The sequence below is a fragment of the Sprattus sprattus genome (genome assembly GCF_963457725.1).
Source record: "Sprattus sprattus genome assembly, chromosome: 19".
Lineage (NCBI taxonomy): Eukaryota > Metazoa > Chordata > Actinopteri > Clupeiformes > Clupeidae > Sprattus > Sprattus sprattus.
The window spans coordinates 14,040,992-14,054,028 of NC_137917.1; positions in this window are offsets into that span (position 1 = coordinate 14,040,992).

Below are 13,037 nucleotides of genomic sequence, written 5' to 3' on the forward strand. Positions count from 1 at the left end.
GAAAGCAAGTCTGTCGACTTTTTCTACAACCTAATTAGCCTGGCAGACCTTGACATTTGCTGAGCTGAAATATCAATGCAACATCTTTCCCTTAAATGGAGCATCCCCATTAAGACTTTGGCCTAGGCAGTCACTGGCACTAATAGCCCTGTAAACCAGGCCTGTCTTCCCTATTCAGCCATGTATCAGCTATCAGCCAGTCTAAAGAAGGTTCAATTGGTATCATCTTCAAATGTTAATGTGCCCCTACTTAAGATGAGCGAGATGGCACTCTCTGCATCCTGTTGGGGGCATGGAGGAGCAGGGAAATTGCTCACTGGCAGACAGATTGCCTCAGAGAAGAGGGACGAGGGAGAGGGTGGGAGAGAAGAGAGAGACAGAGATATGATCAGAGGGAGGGAGAAAGACCGCAAAGAAACAGACAAACAAATGCAACAAGGTGGAGAGAGGGAGTTAGAAAAGAAGAAACACAGACTGAAGAGAGAGGGATACACTGAGATGAGGATGACTAGGAGAAAGAGCTGGGATGGAAAACATCTAAGCTAACCAGGTCATCAACCTGAGCTGCCAGAGAGCAGTCAGATAGCCCAGATGACCCACTACACAGAGAGAGAGAGAGAGAGAGAGAGAGAGAGAGAGAGAGAGAGAGAGAGAGAGCAGCAGACGAGCTGTGGGAGAGACGGAGGTGGGGAAATCAGGGAGAAAAAAGTGAAGGAGAACTGTATGAAGAATGAGAATGAAAGAATGAAAACACGCACACACACAGAGAAAGGGTGGTGCAGAAAGCGACATCATCAAAGCCTCTGTTGCATATTTCATCAGTTGCAAGCACATGGCAGTTATGCCCATCATCAGACTCATACAAACACCCTACTCACATCCATCAGTGAGCACACACATGAACACACACACACATGAACACACACCTTCAAAGGGACGAGAAACACATTCGCCGTCATGCTCCCAGAGGCAGTAATGACTGGAGGAAAATGAGGCCACGCAGCCCCCCCAGCCACCCCCCTCACACACACACACACTCTTTCTCTCACTCACACACACACACACACATTTCTCTCTTTCTCATCTCCGGAGGGCCCCTTTCTATCAGTGTGGCCAGCTCAGATGCTCACAGTCCAACCCCACAGGCTCTGTGCAATGCTCTCATAAAAGCAGCACAGCTGGAAGCCATGAGGGAGAAACATCACTCCAACATGGCATCCAGCCTGGATAGGATTTTTTTTTTAAATAAAATAAGAAAATAAAAAATCTAATACAATAACCACATGAACTTCACAACAGCAATGCACGTTCAGTCTACCCTTCAACTGATCTGAAATATCCTTGAGCAATAGGTGAAGACAGAATAAAGAAAGAAATAACTGCAACATGAATGCACCTCATCTTCTTCACAGTGATTATCACTAAAAGCACTGGCGATAAATGGCAGGCTATCCTACAGAGACCACCGCCTCTTGGTGCTGCCCAGATATTTTAATATGTGGGCAATCAGGCTATACACATGACTGATGGCAATCAGCGCCAAGCTTGAAGAAGGATGTCGATGCTCCGAGGAATGATTGATGTTAAGGCTGTGCGGTTCCCCGTCTTCGCTCGATTGAGACTCACCATCTCAGTTCAAGTGTTGGTCAATGGACCACGTCTAAACAGATGATAAATCTGAGACAATGGCAGGTGACATACATTTAACTCCCGATGGCAACTTACCACTCACTCACAACACCAGTGTCTGCAGCTATGCCAATTCAACCCAAAACGCAGGAATATCCGCTTTTCCCGCGATCACCGGTTCTCAGTTCATTGGACAAAATAGGGCTACAGTCCAAAGCAACGAAAGGCGAATCAAGCAAATCTGTGCAGCCGTAAAAACAAACGCATGGCACTGCGCTCTGACCACGACGGCGCGCCTACGGAGGATTCAAAAGACAAGATGCACGGAATTTGAAATTCAGAGATGATGGTGAACAGCATTGTCGTTGCAACAGCCGCTTCAGTCGGGAGTTGCTTGACTGAAAACGGCGATCATTTCAAACCCGACAAAGCCTGCACCATCTGCACTTCAGCACAGCCATCAACCAATAACCAATAGCGAGAGTAGCCTAGTGTAGTATGAATTGATGGGAAGAGTCACTCAGTTCAGACCTTGACGTGAAAGTACTGTTTAGAAGGGCTACGCTGGTATGTATTATTTCTTTGATTTACTAATGCATAATGGTATTTCATCACTCAAACAAGAGAAACCAAGCGAATTATATTTACTCGCGACAGCTGATTTTTTTTCGCCATCGAAAGATGTGTTTTTGTCTTCATCATTTGGAATGGCTGTGATTGCCTTCAAAATGCATCTGATGCATTCTTTATAGATAATAGATAACTTTGTTTCACTCTGAATATTCTACCAATGGAAAACATATCTTTCACTGAATTGTGCGGGAAAAAAATCATAAAGATAGTTTGTTTTATAAGATTTAGAGTGTTTTAATTTTGTGGTTATGGTACTTTTCATCCGTTGCTCCGTCTAGAACGACTGCTTTGTTTAACTTTCATTGTGTAAAACAGTAGCTTCGTTGTCTTATGTCAACGAGACCGCTTTTCCCCTGCAGGCTCTCGCATGACTAAAGTGTTACATCAGTGGCTAATAAGTAACATTAGGCTACTTACCTTCCCCTCTTACGTCTAACGAAATGCCCACCTCTTCCTCTGACTCCGGTTTCAGTCGATTGCAATTGTAACAGAGCCACTTCCTCGCCTCTCACTTTTCCAACCCCCATTGAAACTTTTTCCCTGCGTACCGGAAATCATGTAGCGGGCATTTTGGTATCTGTAGTCTTATTAAAATTGACTGAACATGCACAGTATAAACGCCTTGCTCCCTGACACAATTTAACATACTCCATTACCCAGAAGGCCAAGTTAAGGAAGCTAGCCAAATTCACACCAAAGAGCCCGGGTACCCATCCTTCCAGGGAAGCGAGCAGCGGCATCATCATTTAGGATTTACTAAATCTCAGCATTTCTTTCAAACTCAGGGGGTTTGTTAGCAACGAAGATTCACGGTCTGTATGCTTGTTATCCTACGTTGTGGTCAATTTATTTGTTCTTAAATGTATAGGAAATTCATCACTTGTATTTAACACAGTGCTAGACATTAGAAAAAACTATTAGCCTTTGTCGTTTATCACAACCAATCTTCTTTGTGTAAACCTTGAAAACAATTCCCTTACAAATGGTGATCAACAACAATAATAACAGTAACAAAACAACAACAACAAGAATAATACTGATAATAATGATAATAACAACAGTAATAATGATGATTATCATTATTTTTGAGCTTATAAAGCTGTCAGTGGCAAAAAATTGCACAGTGATAGACACAAACAAATGATAACCGGAGTCGCAGGCTTGCAGAAATTGAAAACCCAAACAGAAACCTTATCAACATAAACAAGACTCAAACAGCTCTCAGAAGGTGGTAGTATGTGATCAAGGGTGTTTATATGGTATATATATATATCCAGGAAGAACATGAGTTGTCCACGCTGCCATGCTGATATCCAACTCATTTTAAGTCCACTATTATGATGAAAGGTTGTTTATATTTGAGCTCAGCAACCAATTAAACACCCCTCCCTTCCAGGCTCCTGAAGCAGTGTGTTGAATGGCTGCAATAGCATATGGCTCGGTTAGAGGCTCTGTGCTTGTTTCCAATTTCCAGAGCCAGGACTGTGCACAAACACCTGGGTTCTTGGAGCACACACAGAGAATGGACAACTAGAGAAAAGGGAGAAGCAATTCGCTGAATTTGTATTAGAATAGCGCACTGAGCTTTTAGAAGGCAGGTGGATTTCTTGTTGCCTTTCCATTTTCATTCAAACCAAAGGCATATAAAGTATAGTAATACTTTCAAACAGTATGAGTGCACCCAGGGCATCAGACCCACGACCTTGGTGTTGTTAGCACCCATCTCCACTAGTCGAGTGGCTGGACCATCTGGTCAGAGTCTCCTCAGTTATGGTATTGTTCACAATAGCATCTAGAGGTGGACAGTTATAATTAAACCAAGGACTAAACATGGACACCTATTTTGCAGCAGATGTGCTGTCAGTTTTAAACAGCATATCTTCTGTAAGCCTTGGGGAGACCAAAACCCACTGTGGCTTCACAGAGCAGAGCCATGACGTAACTCTGTACTGCCATCTTGTGGTCGTCTTGAAGTCAGACATGCCTGAGAACTCGAACTCTCACTGAACACCAGCCTACAGCCCTCTACCTCAAGGGGCTACTGCTAAGAAATGTTCAGCATCATGTGCATAAAGGCTTAGGGCCCTATCTTGCACCCAGCGCAATTGACATTGTCACCGACGCATGTATAATTCCTATCTTGCACCCGGCGCACAGCGCGATTTTCCCTCCAGAGGCGCGCTTCGAAATGAACTTGCGTCGACATGGGCGGGGGCGGAACAGAGAAGGCGTTTCTCTGGCGCAAGTGGTATTTTGCAGTTTCAAAACAACGCCGTGCGCCGTGCGCCATTGACCAAAAAAAAGCTGGTCTAATGTGAGGCGCAATGTCTAAAGTCTGTAACGCGTATTCAGAACGCTATTTTAAGGGCGCATGTGCTTGCCCGCACAGTATAGGACCTATAGGCTACACTTTACTTCTGTCGTCTTCACGAGAGATTTACACCAATTGTTTGGCAAGCCATATATAATTACAAGGAAAATAAAGTATTTACCACATGAGGAAATCATTGTGATATCCGTATCCAAGACATTTTAAAACTAGGCACACATCTAGCGTACACAATTGACCCAAATGATTCAGGTTAATTGAAGCTGCGTGACATTTGATTTATTGTATGGCTTTGTTGCATTTATTTAATGCCAGTATTATTATAAATCTTGTAAACTCATCTTTGTGTATGTGGACTTTATTTATGTACCTTGGGTTTGGACAGCTGGTGCACTGGCTTGGGTGCCGATTTCCATGCCCCCAAATCCCTGCAGGCTCTCAGGCGTGAGGGTAGACGTGGCGATGTCCTCTGCTGCCGTCAGATCCTGGGTCGAGGCAGATCCACCTCCCGTGAAGGCACGAGAACGTGTGTTACCTTCCAGCTTGGATGTCCCACGTCTCCGGACGTCATTATAGCGTTTTCGGCAACGTTTTCGGGTGCCCCGTTGCAGAAACAATCACGGCAATATCTTGACATGCTTGCTTGACTTTGCTTTTGGAGGGTTTCTCGCATCCGCATATATATCTATCTCCCGGCTTTTTACAAAGCCATACAATAAATCAAATGTCACGCAGCTTCAATTAACCTGAATCATTTGGGTCAATGTGTAGGCTACGCTAGATGTATGCCTATTTTTAAAATATCTTGTATATGGATATCACAATGATTTCCTCAAGTGGTAAATACTTTATTTTCCTTGTAATTATATATGGCTTGCCAAAAAATTGGTGTAAATCTCACGTCGGTCTCCTCGGCTGTGAACTTTTCCGGTCTTCCACCAGGTAATTCCGCCATCAAAATAACAAGCCGCTATGGACTATGCGGTCCTCGCTCTTAAAGGGAATGTGAAATGACGCTCGGATTGGTTTATTGCATATTACGCCCAAACCACACCTATGGCTGAGTAACCTCCTTTGGACCAACCCTTTTGACACTTGCGCTGGACGCAAGTGTGTTTTTTCCGCCGTTAAAATAGCAACTGCGCCATAGAGCCGCCCACACAGCCACTTGCGCTTGGCGCCGTCCTACTTGCGTTTCTGATCGGCAAGATAGGGCCCTTAGTGTTTAAGCAGAAGTCAAGTCATGTCAAATCAGCTCAGGTTTATTTGTAGAGCACATTTAAAAAAAAAAAACAGCTGTTGACCAAAGTGCTGTACAAGCAAAACAGCAAAAAACATAAAGCAACTCAGTATAAACAGAGGCTATAAAAGACAATTCACAATATGAAAAACACAAGACCATAGCAATAAAACGAAAGAAAAAGCATTTATCATACTGAGTCAAAAGCCAGGGCATAAAAATGTGTTTTATGATGGGATTTAAAGCAGCATAATGTCACATTTTACCTTAAAATAACAGCTTCATTTTGGTGGTGCACTGACTCAAAAAATAAAAAAGAATGGCATCTGTGCCACTGCCACAGTACACCTGGTGTGCCTGGTATTGCACTATGTAAGTTTGGTGGACAGGGCACGACACGTCTCGCGAGAACTATTATTCTTCATGGTACCACCTCACACAACAACTAGACCCTTCTGTTAGCTATAAGAAGAAGCTAGCGGAATATCCTCTGTATGGCCAATTGGCCATCATGGAAGAGGCGATGAAGAAACTGAAAAAAGACGCTGTAAGAGGAAGCGGAGAAGAAAAAAAGAGAGTTACCGAGCAAAAAAGAGACTGGTTTTTACTCGTTGGCGAGAGCTTAAAGAGACAAAAGCATTCAAAGTCAGGTACCAATCTGACTTTCTTTCTGTTGGACTAGTCAGTAATAACTTATTAGTTCTCTTGCTATGTCTTGTGCCGAGCTTGCTTGATGTTTGGCTAAGTTTGATCAGATTTCTTCAATACCCTACCAAATAAGCCTTGGAAGTTTGCAACCTCCCAGCTAACTAGTTAGCTTGTAATAAATTAAACTGTCCAATGAATATTATGGGCCTGAATGTTATTATGTTATATGTGCCTTTTTTGTTATTGTTCTGGGGCCGTATTCACAAAGAATCTTAGGGCTAAAAGTAGCTCATAAGTGGCGGATTTAGGAGAAACTCCTAAAAATAATGGGCGTGTCAGTCTTAAATGTAGGACTCCTATTTTTTTTTACTAAGAGCAATTCACAAAATATTTTATCCCTAAAAGTAGCACCTAAGTCTAGGACAGCTTAAAACTCCTCATGAGGACTCCTAAGTCACTAAGACCTATTCACAAAAAGTCTTAAAATGGCTGAAGCCAGACGCAACGTATTGGAGACAATGAACGACTCTGAATTGTTGAGAAGATATCGCTTAAACCGTGAAGGAATCAACATTTTACTAGAATTAGTGCGGGATGCAATCACGTCTCCAACTAATCGAAACAACCCAATCAGTCCGGAAGTTAAATGTTTGATAACATTAAGATTTTTGGCTACGGGGAAAATGCAACTTTGCAACGAAGACGACTACAGAATATCGCAATCATCAGTAAGCCGATTCATTCATCAAACAATCACCACACTCTGTAGACCACACATTGTTCAACAGTTTATCCGGTTCCCTTTGGACAATCGCCTACTTCAAAGGATCAAGGTCAATTTCATGGCGATTGCAGGAATGCCTGGTGTCGTGGGTGCCATCGATGGAACACACATTAAAATAATTAGGACGTCTTTGTAATAATAAGGACGTCTTTGTAATCCGCAAAAAGGTACATTCAATTAATACACAGATAGTGTTTGATCCAAATTTCACAATCATAGATATTGTTGCGAAGTGGCCTGGATCTACTCTACGATTCGCGCATTTTAATGGACAGCGGTCTGCGCCAGGTTTTTGAACGGCACCATGTACCTGCTGGATGCCACTTGTTGGGTGACAGTGGCCATCCATGCAAGACATGGCTTTTGACACCCTTCCTCAATCCACAACCGGGAGCACAGTTGAACTACAACATGCAAGTATACGCATGAGGCCTATTTTGGTGACAAAATACCTGTAGCCGCGACGGCTCTTTTAAAGTCCACTCCGCAATCTCCATCCTACATTGTGACTGGAGCGCATACCAACGCTTCTCGCAGTCATCGACAGAGCGACACACGGCAGGGAATGAAGCATTTATGTTAACACATATGTCCTCCCATGCCTCACGCTTCTTTTTTGTGGTCACCCCACAGCCAAATTTAGCTTTTATAACTCCCTTCCTCTCCAGCACACTCTGGGCCAACATGGACAGTTGGTCCTGGGACCAGTTCGACTTTCTGTTACGTCTCGTCCTCGTTTCGTCCATTATGACAGGAGGACTTAAAGAGCCGTATGGACTGATATTTGAAGTGTTTAAGGGCTGGAAATATGCCGATTACCTAATAGTTTGCAGGGAGCTTTAATTATTACTTCCTTGATTTCATGCAATTTCCGTGTTTTTTCCGGCAATTTCTCTTTCTCTAACGTGCAAAGCGTCATTCTCGTTGGATACACAAACTTGTCATCATGCGTGTGCATTCTGCTAAGTGCACTATCCATAACTATTTAATATGACTTCATTTGAAGCCTAGGTTATTCTCTTATTTTCTGTTGATTTAGTGGGATCGTTAGGGGGATGTTAGGACTGAGTTTTGAATGAGAGCGCCTGTCAGCAACCAATCACCGTACGCACCGCTTCTAAACTCGTGCATGAGAATGGACGTCATCCATAGCAACGGAGTTTTTATCTTAAGCTTAGGAGTTGGTATTATCCTTAATATGAGCAGGTCTCAGAGCCGTTGTGAATCACTTTTAAGAAATTACTCCTACGTAAAAGGTTTTAGCGCGAGTTAGGAGCACTCCTAGTGGTAAGATAAAAGGCTTTGTGAATACGGCCCCTGGTCATGTTGGTGTTAATCTCGGATGTAACAATAAATAAAACTATGTTGTCATATTTGTGTAAAATCATGTCATATTACTCTACCGTGTCAGTTGGCTTTTGGCGTTGCCTTTGTTCTTTATCAGCTTGTCAACAAATACACATGCACCACTGTCCATTAGGGGGTCTTATTTGTATTTACGCTGGTGGTGTAAAAGTGAGCTACAGGCCACAACTTTAAAACAAGCTGCAACTGTAGGCATGAGAGGGAGACCTTGCTAACACCAATGTATAGGACGCCCTCTACATTGGTGTTAGCAAGGCCTCCCTCTCATGCCTACAGTTGCAGCTTGTTTTCTAACAGAACATGCAAGCGTGGACAGATGACCCCTGCACACTTAGTCATAGAGTCATTTTCAAGATTTTTTTTAATGCCCCAGTTGGACAGTAGTCAAACTGGGGCATTATGACCCTTTCAATCATAAAATAATAAAAAAGGCTTGATCTTAGATAAGTGCTTAAATTGGATTTATTTAACCACTGAGTGTATCTGTTTGACTATTTTAAAATCTCCACCCATAATCCCACCCAGATTGTTTGCAGAAGGTTTTACACATGGTCAACATAGGTCCTTATGAGAGGTGTCACAAGCACCCCTGGGTCTAAATATCATTATTTCTGCTTTATGCTCATTAAAGTTTAAAAAATGTAATGCCATTCAAGCTTTGATTTCCTCGAGACAGTGGTTTTAACAAGTGGGAATCTTGTATGAATAACGATGGGAAGAGACTCCATATTTTCTTAGAATGGAACCTAAGGGAAGCATGTAAAGAGAGAAGGGGACTGGCCCAAGAATAGAACCCTGGGGGACTCCACAAGGGAGCAAAGCTGAGGAGGATATAAAGTCACTAAGGCTGTGTGAACAACGTCCCGAGTCGCCCTGTTGTGGGAGGTAGGCTGAAGTTGGTGGTAAAGAGGGGAAACACACGGCGCAGGAGATGGTGGTTTTCTTACAAAAATAGCTATTTATTAAGAAGGGGGATTCAAAACCCCAAAACATATATACAAAATGAACAAACATACAGCAAGAAGACCAGGCACAAATCTGTAGCCACACATCTAGATTACAGCTTTGTCTATGTGCCAGTCTCTTACCTCTCCAGCCTGTCCAAATCTCACTCAATGAGGTGCGCCTTATATCAGGCCGCCCATTGGGCTAGATTGGTCCTGTTAATGTCAATTGGACCCCTCCACAGATGTGGGGGAACCCAGACCCAACCATTCTGGTGGGGGAGTCCAGTCCTTCTTCCCTCTTGGGCCAAGAAGGGGGAGGGATTTCACCTTCTCACAGGCTGACAGATAAACTTTGGTTAGGACAATCTTAACCATACCAGATCAGTACCTTTAGTGCCAACACAATACTCCAGGCGAGAGATAAGTACATTAAGGTCTTGTAACTATGTCAAATGCAGCTGTGAGATCTAAACGAATTACAGAATCCCCAGAGTCGGTTGCTAATTACAGATCATTGAAAACTTCTAAAAGTGCAGATTCGAGGCTGTGAAGGGCTTTAAAACCAGACTGGAGCAGCCCAAGAATGCTCTGTATGTCTACATAAGATTGTAATTGTTTGAGTTCAACTTTCTCCAAAATGTTGGAAGAGACAGGAGTTTGGAAATTGGTCTAAATGGGAGAGGACTGAGGTGCTGGGTTTTTAAATCAGTGGTTGCACTACTGCATGCTTACAGTTTGCTTGTACAAATGCTGGTGCTTGCTCCAGTAGTCTGATAAGTCTATTTTACAAGGCAAGGGGGGACAACGTCTGATAATTTAATGCGACCAATAGTTTCCTTTAGGAGAGAGAGAGACAAACAGACTCAAACTGGTTACAAATGGCAGGGCAAGTGACAGTGATGAATGGAATGGATTTTTTTGCAGGTATCTGAGGACACATCAAGGCAAGTACTAAAAACAACACAATGTTTATGACAGTATGACAGCACGTTTTTTTTTTTAAAGTTTTCCTTTAAAATGTCAAAAGACACCTGCAACTTGCCTTGTCTCTACTTGCATTCTCGTATGACTGCGTGAGTCGTAGCAGTCATCCAGCCATGGTTCAGTTTTCTCCTGAGAACGGATGATTTTAAAAGCAGTGACAGTGTCCAGGATGTATTTGCAGGCGGAAAAAAATAGAGATGTAAGCTCCTCAGTATCAAGACAGAGGGGTGTCCCTGAGTGGCTGCAACGTGTTCTCCAAAAAGCAGCAGAGGGGTTGAGCGTACGATAACAACACGTGCACCATGCACACAATAACAACACGCTGCACCATGCAGTTTAGCAGTGTGGCAGGGGAGAGCAATCTCGAATAAAGCAGGCATGTGATCAGAGAAAACTGCATTTTATACTTCAGTGGTCAAAACAGGTAGACCACAGGATTTGACAAGATCAAATGTGGCTTAGTAGAACAGCAGACATGAATATTAAAATCTGTCATTTAAAACCCTTTCATATTTTGGCATTATTTTAGTATAGAACTTAGAGAAGTCATTGATAAGGTCCTTGTTATATTAAGGTGGTGGCGGTATATCAAAGCGAACAAAACTGGGTGAGTTAGATCCAACTCGTATTCACTTCAAAGCTGGAGATAGATTACATTTACCTACGATTAAAACTTTTCTTTTAAACCGTAGAATCCCAATGTTTGTAGCCTGCCAGAATCACAAATGAAATGGGAAAAAATCCAAACTGTTGAGGAACAAGGAATAAAAAAAGACTTTGGACTTTTCGGGGCTAGCCTGGCAGTTGTTTAAGGGTTTTTGCAGGTATCCGAGGAGACATCAAAGCAAGTGGATTGTGGGGTATTAAGAAAGGTGGTAATGGTTCTAAAAACAACACAAGGTTAAGGACAGTAAGATTGCACAGTTTTTTTTTCTTTTTCGTGAATGACCCTGGTACCAAATGTTACCAAAACCATTTTTACTGTTTGAGACGAAAGAACTTGAGACGAAAGAAAGACCTCAGAATTGTACACATTTTACCTGGTCATATTTGCAATAATTGGGAAGGGTGTCATGTGCAGGCAAAACAATTATGTTTCTACTGACTTTTCCAGAAAATCTTTAGCAACACAAACTGTATTGTATCCCTCAGGAAAAGTATTTAACATTGTCCCCTACTATCAAAGCATTAAAGTAGAGGGAAACCCCCATTCAGAACCCAGGGACTACAAGAAAGGGTTTCCTTGTCCAAATTCCAAACTAACCATATTGTCAAACCACTTAAGGTTAATCATCAATCAAGATTAAACTGAATTATCAAAATAATAACATGGCATTCATCACAGTACCATCTTGCACCTTAGTTTGTTACATGTTTTCAATATCCTCACTGAAGTTCCTGGACCGATAGCCTTCCTGGTTCACAGAGAAGTCAGATATCATTCGTCACCTGCCATTACGACTTAGAGATACAGTGAACGGAAATATATGGAAATTACATGATAGCAGATAACCGCAGAAATCTCACATGATCTAACATCTGACATAAGAATAAAACTGAGGTGTAAATCAAAGTTCAAAACAATGCTTTTGCAATTTAAGACAATATTGTCTTTCTGTTACACACATGCACACACACACACACACTGTATTTTGTTCAGTCCTCCTTGTCTACTTAAAGTAAATGTTAGTAATGTAGTAGTTTCAACAGCCTTTCACTTGTTGAAGCAAACATTCTTTTGCATTATAACATAATTAAAGTGAATGTCATAAGTATAAGTATAATTTTAGAGTCTAAAAAGCACACCGGGCAGGAGCAAAATGACTGGCCTGAATGTGAAAGAGCTGTAGAAATGTACTTTGCAGAAAACTAAGCTAAATCCTTACTGCTTCTGTGTGTACAGTTGCTGCAATATGTTTTTTACTCTTCGTTCATGATCATATCAGCTGCTATCTCATTGCTGACGTCAAATCACAATGTTATCACAATTTGCTGAAGTTATAATTCAGCCATTGATACAGACACATTTTTTTTTCTTTATGAGATCTCCTTTACCTTTGACCGATCGCCAGTCAATACCATTTCCTGTTGCATGCCCCTCAAGAGCAGGTCAGGCATATCATTCAGCTCTCATAAATGTGCTTTTGCAAGCCATAGCCTCTCAGTGAGAGGATGAAGTGGACTTCTGCAAGGAAATACATCATGGCTTGGCGATTCGACCAAAACAAGAGACTACTACGGGCCATCCAGCTGCTTCTTCTTACGTAAGGCCTTGTCAGCGTGGTGTCAGAACAACAGCAGTGTGCTGTCCATCCAGCCCAGCGGGGAGATCCACACAGTGTAGTGATGAACTGTTTCTGTAGCGGACACACAGCAGTGTGGAGCGTTTCCTGTCCCCGTCGTAAAAAGAGAAAGTGCTTCCAGGGGACCCTCCTTCGCGGGAGGCACTAATTATAGCCCATTGGGTGGTAATTGAGA